Source organism: Diospyros lotus, chromosome 14 (genome assembly GCF_014633365.1).
Source record: "Diospyros lotus cultivar Yz01 chromosome 14, ASM1463336v1, whole genome shotgun sequence".
Classification (NCBI taxonomy): domain Eukaryota; kingdom Viridiplantae; phylum Streptophyta; class Magnoliopsida; order Ericales; family Ebenaceae; genus Diospyros; species Diospyros lotus.
In genome coordinates, this window is record NC_068351.1 from 12,888,920 (window position 1) to 12,902,347 (window position 13,428).

At 38.1% G+C, this 13,428-nt stretch overlaps 1 protein-coding gene across 2 annotated transcripts in view; it reads right to left on the minus strand.

Annotated features, from left to right (window-relative positions):
* The window catches only part of LOC127790820 (rRNA biogenesis protein RRP5), a 120,464-nt gene that overhangs the window by 45,244 nt on the left and 61,792 nt on the right, over window positions 1-13,428 (minus strand). The window lies entirely within an intron of this gene.

Here is a 13,428-nt window from a genome sequence, read left to right on the forward strand (position 1 = left end):
GCATAATTTTCTGTGAGTAGTACAAAGATCACAAAATGTATGATATGAATTATATGAATACAGTGAATATTACAAAGATCACAAAATGTAAAACTTCTAGGAGAAACTTAATACTCTCATATATAAACTATGAACACAATCAGCTCTCTTATACAGAGAAAATACAACAACAAAGGAAAGATTATCAACAATAAGGAAGAAAGGAAAGATATATATAAGATCCTAATTCTATTTTAGGAATTAATCCTAACCAAATCTCCATTGCCTTAACCTTGGATATCTTCATGATCCAACACAAAGGATTTGATATTACCTGATTTCTTAATAAATAATACGTATCTATGTAATTATGTTCACCCAATTTTCCTAGACCTAAGTATTAAACAACAACATATCCAGCCTTTATTCCACTATGTGGGGTCGACTACATGAATTCTAGACTTCCATATATTTATGTCTTTTGTCATATCTTCATTTAGGCCCATACACTTTATATCAAACTTTAATGTCTCTTCCAAAATCTTTTTGGGTCTACCTTTACCTTCTTTTTTGACTAATTGTTCCATTTCATCAACTCTCCTCACAAGAGCGTCTCTTGGTCTCCTTCTCACATGACCAAACCATCTTAGTCTAGTCTCTCTCATCTTCTCCTCGATTGGCACTATTCCTACCTTATTACGAATAACTTCATTTCTAATTTTATCTTTTCTTGTATGGCCGCACATCCATCTTAACATCATCATCTCCACTACGCTCGTCTTTTGCTCATATTGGTATTTGACTGCCCAACATTCTAAGCCATACAACAAGACTAGTCTTACAGTTGTCCTATAGAATTTTCCGTTCAGTTTTAATAGGATTTTACAATCACATAACACCTCCGATGCATTTTTCCATTTTAGCCAACCTGCCTTAATTCTATGCGTAACATCCTCGTGAACTTCTCCATCTTTTTGAATCACTGATCTCAAATATCGAAAAAGGTCTTTTCTTTGTAAGATTTGGTCTTCCAATTTTATTATAACATCCTCCACTCTTGCATTCTTACTAAATTTACACTCCATATATTTTGTTTTCCTTCTATTTAATTTAAATTCCTTAGATTCTAAATTGTTTCTCCACAACTCAAACTTAGTGTTCACTCCCTCCTTTGTTTCATCCACCAACATTATATTATCTACAAATAGCATACACCATGGCACCTTTGTCTAAATGTGTTTAGTGAGTTCATCCATTACTAAAGCAAATAAATATGGGCTTAGTGTAGAACCTTGAGACAGTCCCATTGTAATTTTAAACAGTTTAATATCCCCTCTGCATGTTCTTACCCATGTCTCTGCACTGTGATACATGTCCTTAAGAGCATGTATATAGGTTATTTAGACTCCTTTCTTCTCTAAAACCCTCCATAATACTTCTCTAGGGACCCTATCATAGGCCTTTTATAGATTTATAAACACCATATGCAGATCTTTCTGATAATCCTGATACTTTTCCATTAGGCACCTCAGTAGGTATATAGCTTCCATTGTTAACCTACCAGGCATGAAATCAAACTAATTTTTTGAGACATCTGTTTCTTTTCTGAACTTCTGCTCTATTACTCTCTCCCAGAGTTTCATGATATGGCTCATTAACTTAATTCTTCTGTAATTTTACAGTTTTGAATATCTCATTTGTTCTTGTACATAGGAACTAAAGTACTCTTCCTCCACTCATCTGGCATCCTTTTTGATTTAAGGATCGCGTTAAATAATTTTGTTAGCTAGCGGATGCCCTCTTCTCCCATGCATTTCCATACTTCTATTGGTATATTATCCGATCCCATCACCTTATGATTTTTCATCTTTTTTAATGCTTGCCTTATTTCATTTGAACTTATGCGTCGATAAAATGTATAACTCACGTTCTCTTTGGAGTTACTAAGATATCCCAACCTAACTCTTGTGTCTCCACCATCATTGAATAATTTTGTGAAATACTCCTTCCATCTCTCCTTAATCACTCCCTCATTCACTAATACATTTTGGTTTTCATCTTTTATGCATTTCACTTGGTTTAAATCCCTTGTTTTTCTTTCTCTTGCTTTAGCTAATTTATATATATCCCTTTTTCCATTTTTTGTATCAAGTCATTTATATAGATTCTCATATGCTTCTGACCTTGCTTCACTAACAACTCTTTATGCTACATTTTTTTCTTCTTCATAATTTTTTAGATTTTCTTCATTATTACACTAATATAAAGCCTTATAGCAAGTTTTCTTATTTCTAATTTTCAATTGTACCTCTTCATTCTACCACCAAGACTCCTTAAGATTTGGGGCTCTACCATTTATCTCTCCAAAGACTACCTTTATCGTGCTTCTCAGAGCAGTAGCCATTTCACTCCACATTTAGTTTGCCTGTCTTTCTCCATTCCATTCACTTCTACCCCTTAATTTTTCTTTGTAGATTAGTTCTTTCTCCCCTTTTAAATCCCACCACCTAATTTTTGGATTTTGTTTTATGTGATTTTTTCTCTTCCAATTTCTTACTTGGACGTCAAGTATCAAAAGTCTATGTTGAGTAGTCAAGCACTCCCCTGGTATCAGCATACAATCCTTACAACATAACCTAGACCTACATATTATGGTAAATAAATTTATTTTGTTAAAAAAAGCTTTAAAACATCAATAAAAGTATAAATTTTTATTAATAAACAATAAAATATATAATTTGGTTGGTATAAATTAGTAACAACCCAAGCAAATGTTCAAAACATACCATGACCCCAAATGGCGTATGATTAAGCCTACCCCCCTGTTTCGCCTATCCTACTAAGTACAGTACCCTATCCTCCACCCTTGAGTACCACAATCCTTGCAACTACTTTCGCGTCGCAGAAACAATAAGGTCACATAGTGTAAAATAATTTTAAATTGATATTTATTATGTCATTAAAAGCATATTATCATTGATACAATCTCCATTAATTTTTATATCACAGAAATAACCAGAAATGGATCTTAACATCAAGACTAGTCTTTGCATCCTTCAAACCCATCATTTGATAGTTTTGACATCTTAAATCTTCAAACATTCACTTAAACACATGCAAACGTAATCTAGTAGATAAAGTCTATTTCTGAGCACATTCGCAAGAAATTAGCATGTCAATACTAAAGTGCATATTCCAATAGTAAATATGTGATACTCCAAGTTTTAGTCTAGAAAAGCATCCCCAAAAAATCAAGGTCATTTTATGTGTTGAGGTCATTGGAAATATGAGCAAATCAGGAGTCTTGACCTAGACAAGGAATGGAAAATGAAGGACTAAAGTGGGAAAAATGGTATTTTTATGGGGACAAAAGCAGGCACACATGAAATTTTGTGAATAAGCCAATATTCTGTTAAAAAAAAATGATAGAAGTGAAATTTGGAGAAAATTATGTTATGAGAACCCACAAATAAGATGCACATGAGTTTGACTAAATGCTCAAATGGCCAATGTGCACTGAGATTGGGGTGCCTAATATGGGGCTATTTTCAAGTGAGCAAATGAATGCATTCGAACCCAAACTGGTACTAGAGATAGTGCTCATGTAGGTGAGTAAGCGGAACCAAATGGAACACATGTTGAATAAGAATTGATGGGTCAAACACCAAGCCAAAGATGGTAAGATGGTCAGTCATGTGGACAGAAACCAAGAAAATCCTGATATTTGTCAAAGTGATGGAAATGTGATAGTCATGACAAGAAGCCAATTTTGAGGACAATACAGGAAGGTAGAATGAATGCATCCCAAACCGAATTTTCAATATATTGTAGAGTGCTTAGAGGTGATCACAAAATGCTAATTGGCATGCATTTTTATTTAGATTAGATTGACAAAAGAAATTGGGCCAAAATATGTCCTCTGACAGATTGAAATCCAGAAAATGCCGAGACTGGAAATTTGTGCAAGTGTTGGCTTTGTACAGGAGTTTTGTCATGGTCATTTTACCTGCCAATATATGTTGAGTATAAGGTATGTATGCTGAAGAGCATTGGACAAGATTGGCTTAGTAGACCCTCCACTAACCAAAGTAAGAATAATGCTACAAACACTGAAAATGGAGGCCGAGAACGCATACCAATACAAGAAATGTCATTTTTAAGCAGCAGCATTTTTGGCTAGTTGCTGATATGTAGGCTGTCCTGCATGTGTTTGTACACATTTGCAGGGTCTTTAGAGGATGAAATGCTGGCTGTATCAGTATAAGATTGACCGAACAACAGCTGGCTAGGCCACGCTGACTCTGCATGCAAGCAGGAAGTGTGCTGGCCAGCTGTATAGGAGCCATCACATCCATTTGGCCTTATATAAGGACAACTAAAATGAAGCACTAGAACTTTAAAGAATGGTTAGTGCGCTGGAAGTGTTGTGCTTGCATTTTAGAGAGAGAAATAGAGGAGAGTCTCAACAAAGGAGCAGCATGTGCAGCAACGGGAGTAACTGAGAGGTGTTTGCCGCATTTTTTGGTTTATGGCTTCAACTGATCAAAAAATCTATGGCATTGCAAGCATTTGTGTATGATACATATTCTATCCTGTTTGGCAGCTTGGTTTGTTTATTTGATGAGGATTACAAAAGACGTCCAAGGTGCCTGATGAAATGTTTGTGAGCCAAGCATTATGATTTTGGGGTTTGAGCATCGGGTCCAGGCTTGAATTTGCCTCCCCCATGGGCCAGACTTAAGTCCCAGTGACAGGCCACTTCGGGGCTTTGTTAGCCATGGGATAAAGTGGAGATGCTTTGTGCCAACAGGGTACTTGTGGGAAGGTTTTCATATGCATTGTGGCTGCCACTATGTGATTGTGTACATGCATGCATGTGATTTTACAAAGCATCGTGTCTTATGTTATGCGTAAAATGTTTGGCTACAGAGTGGTCTAGGGAGCGGGAGGCATGAATTAACAGTGCCATATTGTGGTGTGGGCCAAGAGAGAGTTGTCCACACATGAGATGTTGAACCTGCATATGTTGAATTTGCACTTGAAATCGTTGTTATTAAAATCCCAATTTTACGCGTACGATTTTACTATTTTACGCTTCGAAGACCCCCAAACGATTCAAATCCCATGTAAAATCCAATTTGGGTTAAAATCATATAAAATCTCGATTTTACGTGTACGATTTTACGCTTCAGAGACCCTCAAACGATTTTACGATTCGGATATCTCTATTGGTTTAAGTTGCAATTTAGAGGATGCTTCCAACGTCTGAATGTCACATAGCATCTGACATTAGAACTTATGCAACAAATTGTTATATTTTGCCTCTAAATTGAAATTTGATTTAACATTGATTGCATAAATTCTAATTTATTTGAATTAAATTGTAATTTTTACTTGATTTAACATTGATTGCATAAGTAAATCAAGATAAACAAGTAATTAATTAATGGACCACACAACCCCAAGTCAGGATTTTACTTGATTTAATCCATGTTAAATCAAGTAAAAATTACAACTTAAATCTGATGGAAGATGTTGAAAGCATCCTCTAAAGAATTTTAAGCTATATTTTACCTCTACACAACCTATATTTTTAATTATCTATAAAATCTTACGATTTACGATCTGATTTTATGGACCCTTTTTCGATTCCACTTAAAATCTCGATTTTAACTACCTTGATTGAAATGATGAAAATATGTTCAGTGGTGAGGGTTGCATGTACAGATTCATAGGGTTTTATGCTCAACTTGGAGTGGCCAAAGATTATGACTCTTCGTATTGACAATCTATGACAGTGGACTTGTATAGTTAGATGAATGATATGTAATTTTGATGGTATTTAGGATAATTCGTACATGAGAAAAATAGAAATGGCATCACAAGATTTGTGGTTGACATGTAAAGAGGTATTTAGGGCCTAAGGGCATGGGCCTTGGACAACCCATGTCTAGACACAGTCTTGACCAAGTGAGATTCCAAAGGAATATTTTGTCTAATAAGGAATTTGAGAGAAAAAAGACGAGGAAAAGAGAAATTGGAGGTAAAAGAACAAACAAAATCTATTAAGCTAGGATTACAAATATTTATAACAATACATTTTAATTACTATGAACAAGCTAATTATGTTAGGTACAGGTACAACTAGTCTATATAGGAGACCTAATACAAGCTAATATAGATTCTCAACACTCCCCCTCAAACAAGCACATACATATCATATATGCCTAGCTTGGAACAAATATATTCAACCCTTGGACCTCAAAGAGTCAACAGGTCAGCCAACTGATCCATAGTCCCAAGAAATGATGTAGAAATCTCACCATAAACTAGTTTTTCTTGCACAAAGTGATAGTATATTTCAATATGTTTGATCATTTCACGAAAACATGATTAGATTAGAGGTAATATGAAGAGCAGCCTGATTGTCACACATGAGCTACATAGAACTTGAATCACAAAACCACAACTCCTTAAGAAGTTGTTTCAGCCAAATCAGCTCTCATGTATCTAATTCCATGACTATATACTTAGCTTCAGCACTAGACCTAGCAGCAACTTGCTGCTTTTTACTCTTCCAAGAAATCATATTGCCACCAACTAGAACACAATGGCCAGAAGTGGACATTGTCTATCAAATGGATGCCTGGCCAATCAGCATTTGCATAACCAGTCACCAGTTATATGACCTTTATCCTCAAGTAGCAAACCTTTACCAGGCAAGCTATTAATATATCGCAAAATATGCATCAAAGTGTACTAATGACCATCACAAGGAGAATTCAAAAACTAACCAACCACACTAACAGCAAAAGCTATATCTAGTCGTGTCACTACAAGTTAATTCAGCTTCGCAAGTTGCAACCAGTCTCCTATAATGCCTTGGATCGTGAATAGGCTCCCCTTGTCCGAGAACAAGCTTAGAGTTAGGATCCATAGGCATATCACTGGACCCAAAATCCAGCATGACCATCTCTTCCAAAATATTGAGGGCATACTTGCTAGAGATAGTGCCTAAATGCTAGATTTACATTCACGTTATGAGATGTAATTGTGAAAGGAAACATTACATAAGTTATCTTTGATGTTTCTGTTATTCATTTATATTGTGTATGTTGTTGTATGTTGTAGCAGTTAGTTTGAACTTGCGCTTATTGCTGGTTCGTTTCATTATGTCGGTAGTTTAGGTTTAGCTAAGTATATATAATCGGCTTAGCCTTATTTTCTATAATTTCATTATTCATCTATCAAGAAATTCAAAGCACTCTCCTCCTCATCATTTGTGTTCTATTCTCTGCCCTACTCAACTTTTACATGGTATCAGAGCCAACGACTAAGGACAATGGCATTCAATTCAGATCATAGTGCTTTTTCCTATCTTCCTCCTCGATCTTCTTCATCTTTATCTTTTGCCTCGCAATCAGATTTTTCAGCGATGGCAAAAGCCTTTAGCTATATACCTATCAAACTGGATCTGAACAACTACATTTTCTGGAAGGCGCAAATTTCTGCTACAATTCAAGTGTTTGATCTTCAATCCTTCCTCAACAAATCTCTGCCTCCTTCTAAGTATATCATAGATCCGAATGCTAGCAAAGATGGAGCACCTGTGTTGAATCCAGAATTTCTGAGTTGGATGCGATCGGATCAACTGCTGCTTGGGTGGCTTTTCTCGACAATTAACAAAGAAGTCTTAGCACAGGTGATTCACTATAAATCATATGTTGAGGTAAGGTCGGCGCTTGAAAATTTATACTCTCGTCAAACAATTTCCAAGTCTTTTCAATTGAAGCAACAGCTTAGATCATTTAAGAAGAACTCTTTCTCAATGAATGACTATATTCTTAAGATCAAAACTATAGGCCACTCTCTTGCAGCCATTGTATCTAGTACTTGGACCAAAGGCGACATGGTGTCTTGTGCACTAGTGTTAGGGACTTGTCGTTGAGCGAAACCATCCAATGTAAGAGGTGGAGATGCTCTCTATGTGATCTTTGGTAGTGGTGTATGGAGGCAAATGTCTACTGACGGGATCCATTAACCTCCAATAGATGGAGGTGTACATCCTACGTAGTTTGTGTTGGTGGTGATTGGAAATTCCTCAGCCAACGTGAGCATGAGATTGGAAACAGTTCCAATGTCAGATTGGATCCGACATGCTACCTCGATCACACTTTTCTAGACCAGACTCATGTACTGAGTCCTATGAGTGTAATCATTCCATGACTCTCACTCGGTTGGAATGTTAGTCTGTGGATGGACTACAGTGCGCAGTAATCGAAGAGCCTTAATAGGTTCATATGAAGTTGGACTTCACTACCATTAGGATCGTCCTGAGTTCTGGCTAAAAGATACTCGGGATCTTTCAGGTACTCTGGGATTTGGAGAGATCTTCTTAGTAGCAAATTAGTGATCTTACAAAGTCACACGTATACCGAGTAATATAACGGATTAGCGATCCATTACTGTTAGCGTGTTTCTCATCACTATGGGACAGTGACATTGGTTGTTGTTATGTGTGGGCAGTGGCGGAGCCAAGAAAGAATTTTAGTCCGGGCCAAACTATAATTTTAGCCCTGGCGAAATTATAAAAATTATAATTATCTATAATAATATATATATAAAATCAAAAAAAAAAAGTCAACTGGGGCCAAGGCCCCAGCTGGCCAAAACGTGGCTCAGCCACTGTGTGTGGGACACATCAATCTATGGTTATGGGATATTGCTATTGGATACCGGGAATTAAGTGCCATTAGACAAAGTTGGAGCATTGCTGAAGGAATCAATCGATAGGTCTATGGAGCGATTGACCGCCTCAGGCAGTCGACCGATGCTCTTATGCGGTTGGCCGGTCAAGCTCTATCGACTAATTCATGAGGAAGATCAACGACTTTGGCAGTCGACTGAGTGCCTCATGTAGTCGACCACTTCTGCTATTAAATGCAATGCAGCTTTCTCACATCAAAGCAATTAAAGCTCTAATGCTGATGATGGAGGATGGCATGGGAGAGGGTGAAGCATAAACGATAAAAGTAGGGAGTTGGAGGGATTATAGAAGGAGATTCAGTGGATTGAGGAGGTTGCCCTCTGCGTGTGTTGTTCTCCACCATCTTCTTTCTTTCTCTCTTCCTTGTTCTTCTTCTACCTTGGTTATCTATCTTCTTCTTCTTCCTCTTCAGCTACGGCTTCTTCTTGCTCCAAGATAAGCTGGTGTAGTTGTTGCCTTCTTATTCTCCCCATAGAGAGGCTGTTGGACAGTCGTAGTGCAACCAAGGAAGGAATCGTTCTCAATAGCTTCAGGTCACCTCCATCGAGAGGGTACTAGCACGGCTCAATTGGAGGGTTCCATGGCAACTCGGGCGTGGACGAACTAAGTCCTTTACGCTTGCGGAGGCGAGTTGGTTACCCAAACAATTGCAGGTTGGCTAGAGCTTGCTGGATAGAAAAGGAGGACATCGCGTAGACAACTGGCACCGAATTTCATTCGAAAGGTATACCGAAAAACCCCCTATGATATTAGTTTCCACTATGTATATTTTATGCTTCCGTTGTGCGATTTTTCTACTAAAAAATGTTTTGAAAATAGAACTCTTACATAGATCCACACCTAGTTGGTGTTTTTGGCTCGCCTTTGGCCGCTACCTTTCGATACTTCCTTTGAGAGATACAAATAGCAACCCAGATCTAGCAACCTCAATACCCAAGAGATGCTACAGTGAACCCAATCTTTAGTTTGAAAATGAGAATGCAAATAAACCTTCAACTAAGAAATCCCCTGTTCATCATCACCAGCAATGACAATATCATCTACATACACAATCAAGCAAACAACACCACTAGGAGCATGCCGATAGAAAATAGAACGGTCAGCTGCACTCTTAGTCAATCAAAAGGATTGAACTACAAAGCTAAAGCAACAAAAATAACACCCAACTGAACTTCCCCCTGAGCAAAAAACTCAGGTGGTTGCTCCATATAAACCTCCTCCAGAGGATTGCCATGGAGGAAAGCGTTTTATGTCAAGCTAATGAAGAGGCCAATGTCTAATAACAACCATGGAAAGAAACAAATAAACTGAATCAATCTTAGCTACAGGCAAAAAGGTATCTCCATAATCAATAACAAAGATTTGTGTATAACCTTGGCAACCAACTTTAATAGTAAAACGCAGTTGCAACCAATCAAGGATTTCCCAGGAGGAAAGGGAACCAATCCCATGTCCCATTACCAAGCAAAGCAAACATCTCCTCATCCATAGCATGATACCAACCAGGGCGAGCAAGAGCCTCTACAAGTGTTTTAGGAATAGAAATAGACGAAAGAACATAAACAAAGGCAGAATGGATAGAAGATAAATGATGATAGCTCAAAAAAGTGTCAATAGGATGAGGATTACGAGAAGAACAAGTACCTCTGCATAGGGAAGGATGAACTGGACTAGAAACTAAAGGAATTATGGCACATGTAAGGAGACAAGCCTCTGGAGGAACATGAGGTGGAGAAACCACACCATCTGGAAGAATAGAAGAAGTTTGGGAACAACGTTGATATGTTGAGAGGACGAGAAGGAACAAAGGAAGTAATGGGAGAAGAAAGAGTAGGAACCAAAGAAGAAAAAGAAGGAACAATAAAACTCCATCAAGAGCTGAGAAAGAAGAAGTAAAGAAAGGACCAGACTCAAAGAAGTAGCATCAAAACAAAGGAAATACTGAGTTAGATCAGGGGTAAAACACTTATAACCCTTCTGACATCGGGGGAAATACTTACTAAGCAATGAGTGAGATACATGAGCAAAAGAAGAAGAATCTGATATTGAAAAAGTAACAGAACCTGCAGCTTGTGTAACTGAGGATACAGAAGTAGATACTTGCTTAGTTGCTTGGAACTGGCAAAATTCAGCTAACTCCTCAACAAAAATAAGCTGAGAGACATCACCTAACCCTAAAAAGCACCCTGTCGAGCTCAAACTGAGGTAGAAACTGAATCGGCACCCAGCTGGTCAGTCGTATCATCCATTGATGCCCCCATTTGCTTAGGTGGACGACCGTGTATGCCTAACAAGTCTCTTTATCATGACTTCTTTTTGCAACAATACGAGCAAAATGGTCATTTTCCCCCTTTTCCACCACACTCTGGTTGCTTATTCTTGGACTGACTACCAAAGGATGTAGCACAATAGACCCCTCAACTGCTGAATCAGGGTCAGTAAAAGTCAGTACTACGCAGCAGCCTCGCAAACACTTCTTCCATGGTAGGAAATGAGGATTTGTGTTCCAAGTTCCAACACTCTCCAAATCAGATCCTAATCCAGCCAATGTTCTATCACGTTGATCACACTGTTCTGTAACATTTTCAGTGATTGGCAGCTTGATATTGAAATCTGTCACAGAAAATTGAACCTTTCCCAGATATGTTATCTCTAAATCTCCTTTTTGAAAATTAAACAATGTACTAATAATTGTGTACAAACGAGGAATGTCGTTTGTACAAAGCCTCTGTGCATGTCACCATATTTCTACACAACTTTTGTAAACACAAAACAGAGGCATTAGATCTTGTTCAACAAACTGCCACAACACAGAAACAAGCCATGGATCAACTTTATCCCATACAGTCCTATTATTCTCTAGTATCTCACTCAATTTCTTAGTTAGATGATCATGAAACCCTTGACCTCAAAACCACGTCTTAATTGAAGCTGACCAGGAAAAATAATTTTTTTCCGTTCAGCTTTTCAGTTGTAATCACAGGAGTACCACATATGTTTGGAACAACAACAAAAGTTTGGGATATTACCTCAGAACCAGACATATTAAACCCTAATTTCAACAATCTACAGAACAAGATAACTCCAGAATACTAGATCTCAACCTCAGGAATTCCAGAGCAGCAAATCAAAGCTTCAGGAACAACATATATCACCAGACCAGAGAAATCATAACCAGCAAGCAAATTGCAGCAGAATAGCAGATCCAGTAGGTTAGATCAGATCTCCAGAGATCCAAGTTTTGATCTCAGATCACAGCCCTAGAGAAATTCCGATCTCAGAGCACAACCCTAGAGATAGATTGCAACTCCTGATCAGGTTGCACATCAGAACATCACACAGAAATGCTGATTTGAACAGATCAAATCTCTTGATCAGATCGAGAGGAACAGTCCTAAACAAGATTTGATTGTTGAATTACATCAAATCAGCTCCAATTCTCAAGATTTACCTCATGATAGCTCTGATACCATGAAAAATGATATACAGAAATGAGAGAAAAGGAAGAGAGGAAAAGAGATATTGGAGGGAAAAGAACAAATCAAATCTATTAAGCTAGGGTCACAAGTATTTATACCAATGGGTTGTAACAACTATGAACAAGCTACCCATGCAAGGTACAAGGTACATCTAGTCTATACAACACAGCTATTACAAGCTAATATAGATTCTCAACAGTTTCAGTCTACCCTTTTCATTGGGCATAATTTATCCAACAACTTAGGTAGTGATGCCATACTTTAATGTAGAATAGTGAATTAAGACCAAAAAAAAAAAAAAGGGAATTGGGACAGGTAAAAATTGAGATGACATGGTTAGGTGCCTTGAATGACCCATTGGGCATGGGTCTCAGCCACCATGTCTCAAATGAGACATTGTCTTGACCAAATGAAGTCCAAAAGGCCTATTGAGGCCGATGATGGTGAATGCACCCGATAGATTTGATTTTCCCTGGGCAGAATTCAAGATGGCCATGGTGGTGGCTTTAGGTGGACTTGAGAGGGGTGAGTCTCAGCAAACCCCAACCAGTAGACAAATTTTCCTCGGCCAAGTTGGCTTTAATGGCAGCCATAATGATGGAGGAGGACAAGCACACATGAGAAATTGTAAGTGGCACAGGCCATTTTTGACAATGTAGAGAAGCTATTGTTGACATGGCATGGAGCTGCCATGATTTCTGGAGCATGTCAAGACCTAGCTACAAGGCTATTTCAGTAGATGCATCTCTGGTGTTTTTAAGGCCTTGAAATAAGGTACAAATGGTCCAAATTTTAGAAAAAGCATGGATAGGTAGATTGTGAAATAGCCCGCTGTAAAGATTGGGATACCACATATCAGCATGGATTGTAGCATGGGGCCAAGGCCCAGTGCACACCCAGGCCAAGCTGGCCACTTAGTAATTTGAACCATGGGAGGATTTTTGGGCATTTTAAGTATTGTTGAGGACTTTTTGCTAAATGTAAACACCAACCCAGGTATTTTAGGAATCAATTATCAGGTTCACCTAAGTTTGATCCTGAACCCAGCTACCAGGGACTGTGGGTCTAGACTATGTAAAACCACCGTGTAATTGTCTGGCGAGGGACAAGTATGCAGGAGAAGTTTCTGCAGGGTTCCAACCTTAGAGATCCCAAGAAGCAAGCAGGAGGTGTTTTGTGATCTTCATAGCAGGGTCACCCCGA